We start from the raw sequence: 6,679 nt of genomic DNA on the forward strand, positions 1-6,679 counted from the left end.
CAACGTCAGTGAGGAAATTTGAGTTGTTTTGTCATGACCCCCATGACTCCGCCCCTGGCCCAAACCCCCACTGCTTACTTTCAGTTTCCCCCTCCGCTTTTACTCTCAATTTCACTTTCTTTATTTTTTAATTTTCACTTTGAACTGTCCTCTTTTAATGCATGACGCTCTCGCTGGAACCAAAAAAACCGTACAAAAAAAGTTCGGAGACCAAGAGCCTAGCAAGTCTCTCGTAAAAGTCTTTACAAAAAACAACAAATTCTTGTTCTTGATCTGGCATAGGGACAAAGACAGTCTTCGTCAGACTTGCTTTTCCCGCAAAAAAAGGAAGGGAACTCCCAGGAGGATTGCGATTAAACCAAAAGTGGTTTATTTAAATGACAAAAATCAAAAATATAATGCACTGCCCGGGAATCGAACCCGGGTCGCAAGAATGGGAATCTTGCATGATACCACTACACCAGCAGTGCTCTTGATGGGTATTTAAATATTCCTCATGCAATGAAAAATCGCATTGAATACCCAGTTTTTTTATATCAACATTTTATTGAAATCTGAAATTCCCCAAATGGTTTACAGTTTTACACACAAATTAATTTGATGTTTAAAAAGATGCCACTAACTAACATATAATAGATTTTGAAAAATTGCCAGCAGAAAGAATTTAGACAGTTTTCGAAAAAAAATAGCCTTTGAAAGCAATGCTCGCTTACAAGTTCATCACTGAAAGAAAGACAATTTGATAGCAAAACCGTATAGAATAATGTGCCCATAAGGATAGGAATAAAATCAGTTAAAATTCAAACAGGTTTTTTTCAGAAAAATGCTCAAACGCGCGTTTAATTATTTTTGAGAGCGCATTTTCCTTACGAAAAATTTGTATGTACGGGCTGTAACCAAAACTCAGATACGACCCTCAAATTGAGCATTTCAAATACAAACCCTTGTTTTTTTGAGGGATTTTCAGATTCTACGTAAAATTTCCGGTATGTTCATAAAGCATAAGTTATGCCGATATTTACGGGTTTGCGAGAAAATGGCGACAAACTTAGTGCAGACACAATAAATGGGATTTAGCTTGACTTTCTCGAACAATTGTGTAAGAACAGTTTAAGTTTCGGCATTACATAAGTAAAAAATGTTACTTATATTATTAACCGCGATGGTTCTGATTCAATCATGTTACCTCTTCATGAAAAATATCCTCTCTTCTTTCAACTCCTTGTTAATAAAAATTAATTATGAATAAATGTGCTATGGAGCATAATAAAATGCGTGTCTGAATATTTTTCTGAAAAAACTAGTTTTTCGGAAGTTTTAATCGAATTTATTCCGCCGATTTGGTCTTTGTAAAACTCTTTATTCCAGCCACATAAAAGCCAGTCAGTTGCACATGTAAAATCCTATTCCCACTTCTAAAAGATTTGCAATCTCCATAGTTTTAGCTGAAAACCCTCAGAAATAATTGCGAAAAAATACATTTTAAGTTGCAAAGCAATTGCATTTCTAGAAAAACTTGTTTTCGTTATTGTAATTGCTCAGAAATCCAATCCAAGTTCATCTCAATTCACCTACAACCAAACCGATTGGAATCATTGGATAAAATAAAATTTTATAGATTATTGAATTTTATTCTGCTATTACAGCCGCACAGTCAGGCAACCCAACTTACGCAATACGTTCAATCTTCCCCAAATCTGACAGCCCCTATCAAAACATAACCTGTTTTCTTCAAATATTGTTGCAAAAGAAGTGAAAATGTAGTTTTGATTTAGTGTTGATGTCGAAATAATTGAATCAAGTAAAATGAACGCATTGTGGGTCGGTTCGGACGTCGATTTGCCCACTTTGCACAAATGTAGGCTGGCTGAAAAATTGGAATTTCGTTTAACTTGTCTGGTGAACAATAAGGCTCGCAGTGAACATTCCATGAAAACCTACGATGAAGTCTTCGACCGTTTGGACTATGATAGCAGTCCAAAGCAGACAAGATCTGGCACATGGCCGTAAGTGTTTAAAACCCTTTAATTTTTGGAACATTTTTGCTCACTGGGTTAACAGTGTTAATTGGTGGGTTGGTGTTTTGGGCGGTTGTCGTTTTTCGCAGTTGCAGTGCATTTGTGCAGATTTAGTTTTGCAGTAAATTAATTACTTTTAAGTTTGTTATTTGAAGCATTCAATTTTGGTATTAAATTTCATTTATTCACTCTGTTAATATGTATCCGATATGGTCTAGTGGCTAGGATACCTGGCTTTCACCCAGGAGGCTCGGGTTCGATTCCCGGTATCGGAATAATTTTTTTTTGCATTTTTTGCCGCAGTTGCTTTTTATCACTTTTTATTTTCCAACCACTTCAATTAGCCAATTTTTTAAAGAACTGAAGAGAACCAGTAGAAAGCAAAAAAACATTTTTTGGTGTTTGTTTGAAAACAAATGAAGTATTTATGTATTTTTGTAATCAAGTTTCAATATTGCAGTTAAAAAACGGCGGGAGAAATAGGTTTAGTCCTTTTCCAGTTTCCATCCCTCTCGCTTTTGAAATAGAAACATTGCTCCTTTTCTATCAGTTTTCTCTCATTTAAATTCACTACTTATTCATAAGAAAACAAAGGACGCCCTGAGAAGTGTTTGATACGATGATGGCGAGCCCTGATTTCCTATGAGAGAACTGCGAATTTCATGCAGTAAAAGTAGACACAGGAAAATCGCATTTCCTGAAGAATCACCGCTAAAAAAGCTGGTCTGGGCTGGTCTGGAAAGGATAATGGGCAAGAGGCAAGCATTTTGTCTATAGCTTCTTTAACTTACAATACATATATATACTTAGCAATCAAACTCGAAATATTGGTTTTCTGGGAAGCGTGATACGAGGAAATCGCACGCATTTCAGGAAATATTTCCGTCGTCAAAAGACTCATTTTCAGTTTTTGTACCTAATTGGAAACTTTTGGATTCAACCACGCCATTAATTTCTGGAAAACTTACGTAACAACATGAAAAAGTAGGTAAATACTTGCTTTATTTAGAAACGTTTTCTCTCTTATATTGCTTATCAAAAGTTTACTACCGCCATTAAACAATTACGAATTTTGGCATGATATTAAACTCAATCAATTTATGAAACACCCTGTATAATAAACGCGCATGCAAATTTAATAATTTGTTTAAACTTGGACTGTGAATTTGTTTTCATACTAAGCGAAATAATTGTGCTCAGTGTTTATTTAAATTATTTGAATGCCGATTTACGGATTAAACATCTGTTGTTTTATGAGCGAACAAACCGAAAATACAACGAAAAATCAAGGTAGTGTGGTAGTATTGAAATCATTCTGGTGCGTTGTTGTTGAACATTTTTTGAAAAAAATTGCGCTTAAAATGGATTCTGAGCCTGGAAATCAAAGCAAAACGGCTAATGGATATTCTAGATCAGTGAGCATGTTTGATGGTGATCACATGAACAGGTACCTAGATAAAAATCCACTTGATTAACTAGAATTTGGTTCCATTTGATTGTACCCTGGTTTGTTCAAGTTTTGATTAGGCTTAAATCGACTGATTTACACGAGCAAACGTTCAGTAAAACTTTGTGAATTCAGTGAATTCTAATGCGTAGACGCAGTATTTTGAATACGTCGGCGACCACCCTGTGCAGATGAAGAAAATTGAAATAATCCATGAAAGTAAATTCGTTTTTCTTTTGGTTGCAGAAGAACAAGATCTCTCAACGCACCATCACCAGTACAACATTTTGGACCATGTGGGCGAATTATGAAAAATTCGGCCATGGTTATGTAAGTACCATATTTGATCTATCTTAGTGGTTTAATGGGTTATTAAACTTTCTTTATTTATTGTTGACCCTTGTTAAGACAAGATTTATCTTCTGTATCTTATCTTACTAATTCTTATGTAAATTTGTAAATGTTCTTTGTGTTTTGCACCAAAGAAGCGCTCAGGCACTGGGAAAAACGATAAAGAACTGCAGAAAAGTTAGCCAGAATAAAAAATGAAAATACTGACAGGACAGGTTTTCTTACGATTTCTTCCATGATATTTTTCCCAAAAAGTTATCAACTGAATTTTTTGCTTTCATCGTAAACGCCAAACGTAATAAGCCAAGTTATCACTTAAATAATTTATCAATCATTAAATGCGAAATGAATTATTTAATGCGTATTGATTGGAAGATAGTTGCGACTGTCCTTGAGGCTGACTGGGTAAAAAATAATTGTGAATCGTTAATGCGAGTGTGAAAATTAACAGCTGACAATGTAAAAACTAAACGAAAATTAGTCGAAATAGCAGCTGATATAAATGAAACGACAGTCAATAAAACGTTTGCACGGAAAAAGTCGATAAAAATGTAAATTAAATGGCATCCGAATTGGAAATCAGCAAATATGACATACATCGAATGGGAACGGTGGGAAGTACATTATGCAATAAAACTGATAACACAAATAATGTTGTCAGCTAAATGAAAATGCAATATATCTGTTACTACAATTGACCCGATCCTCTGAAGGTGAAATATCTTGGTGAAGTAAAGTAATAATTATTTTTACCTTTTGGGTATTTTTGCATATTACACGTAATTCCACTTGAGCGAACGATTTCTATTTCACTGTAAATCGTATCTGGCTGCGAATAAAAGAACCAATAGAATACCGAATAATTTTTTTAAACTGCTTGAAACGCGAGTTTTCCGGCCTTTTAAGCCTAGAGCTGGTTTAGAGAGCGTAGAGCAAGCTATCTTTGAAGAAACACGGGCGAAACCTCCGGACAGAAATATTTTCCATTAGGCTCAAAAGCCCGAAAAACTCAACACTTTAAAGTGCATTTTATAATTATATGTATTTCGTTTTGTCTTCGAATGTATTTTAGTTATATTTGCGGAATTTTTCAATTGAACACCTGCATTGGTTTACACTTTTAGTTGCAATTTCGCACATCTAATGATAAGAAATATAAGTCGTTTTCAAAGTGTATATGCGTGTTTCCGATTTCGCATAAACTTTGACGCATGAAAGGTAGCAAAAAATGTAATAATCATTGTTGTTGATTAAATAGTGTCTGCATAATACTTCACGTGTACATGTGGGAAACCATTCGTTCTCTACATGATATTTGGCGAATCTTTTCACTAACTATAACGTTAACAGCGATAAGACTATCAGAGATACATACATACTCTCTATACTTAATTGAACTCGAAAATAAATATTATATTAGTAGAAACACAGAGACTCTGCGCAGTTTACGATCGTGTGAAATGCAATACGAGCGTTCGGAGATACGCACAATGTTGACTAAAATTCAATTCAACTTTTTTAGATTCTTATTAAACAAATTCTTTGTTTGATTTAACAATTCGTTTTTTTTAATCAACAAGCAGCAAGGAAAATCAGCATGCCAAATTTACGTGTTCGACGAAATATTTCTATGTGAAACGTTGGCCTAGCTATGCTGGGTTTTCATTAATGATTATAAATTCTCGTAAAAAAAATCGTTTTTCATTAAATGAAAGGTTTTTATATGGACGTTTTTTTCTACTTTTTGCTGCCTAATTTGCTACTTTTGTTTGGGGTTGCCTAAGCGAATTTAAATAATTTGTTAAATATTTCATAAAAGTATGCTGGCGGTGACTGTAGCTTCAACACTACTGTCTAAAGTGTTGAGATTTCAGCAGAAATCCTACAGCTTCTCAAAAAATTATAATAAACTGTACAGGGTGTTTTAATAGTGTCATGTTTTTGGGTCAAAGTTTAAATCCGTCTGCGGTCAAAACCGGGTAACTCAGACCAAAAAAATGTATACGATATAAGCCTTTTGTCGTTTAGTAATTTAGATCTTTAATCGTCTGTGTACCTTGAGTCATGCGAGAGATATTAATTTTTTTATGACCAGTCACATGTTTGGCCCGAAATATACTTCAACTTTTTATGCGAAGAAATTTTCCACCGAAAACGTTGTCCAAACAAAATTTTATTGCAACCTCTGGCGGTTTTGTTACTTATGTAACTCCATAAAGAAATAATTCAAAAAATATATCTGTAGGCGTGAAAACAAGACACATTTTTCCTTACGAAAACCGTTTTTTTGCAAATTAAGAAAAGGTTTAAGTAAATTCCGGGTGGAAAATGTGAAAAAGTGTAAAAAAATTAATTTAATCGTATACTTTTTCTTTTTCTAGGCTAATCTGTGTTGTCCGCAGACAAATTTAAACTTTCACCAAGAAAACGTTTTTAGCAACAGTATTTAAACACCCTGCACAATATGTGTGATTCATTTGTTGCTAATTTGGCAATTGAAATTTTGTCGAATAATCGAGCTTTGATTGGATGAAAAAATTATTCAAATCGGATCACCGACTGAGAACATATTCACAGTCAAAAGTTAGGGAATTTACGCGAGTTTTGAGGAAACATATCGTTGTCTAAATCGTCGATTCTAATTTCATATTCTATTTGGGTTTTTGAAGCAAAAGTGAGCAAAACCATCCAGAAGGAATCTTAGTGATCAAATATATTTGCATTGAGATGAGAAAAAATGTACAGAGGGTTTCTAATTAAAAAAAATGGAGAAAAGCCGCCTTGGAAGATTATTTTTTCTATATATTATCTATAGACATATGGTAATTAACTTTTTGGCATTTCGTGATTAATCCTTGTTCGT

General features: G+C 34.1%; 2 non-coding genes across 2 annotated transcripts; one reads left to right on the top strand and one right to left on the bottom strand.

Annotated features, from left to right (window-relative positions):
- Positions 1 to 399: 399 nt before the first annotated feature.
- On the bottom strand, positions 400 to 470 carry Trnag-ccc. Its single transcript has one exon. It is a non-coding gene; the product is annotated as a tRNA-Gly (tRNA).
- A 1,751-nt stretch (positions 471 to 2,221) lies between these two features.
- Trnae-uuc lies at positions 2,222 to 2,293 on the top strand. The gene has a single exon. It is a non-coding gene; the product is annotated as a tRNA-Glu (tRNA).
- The last annotated feature ends 4,386 nt before the right edge of the window (positions 2,294 to 6,679 follow it).

Source organism: Dendroctonus ponderosae, unplaced genomic scaffold (assembly GCF_020466585.1).
Source record: "Dendroctonus ponderosae isolate FM_Combo_2020 unplaced genomic scaffold, Dpon_F_20191213v2 Dpon_F_20191213_757, whole genome shotgun sequence".
NCBI classification, from domain to species: Eukaryota; Metazoa; Arthropoda; class Insecta; order Coleoptera; family Curculionidae; genus Dendroctonus; species Dendroctonus ponderosae.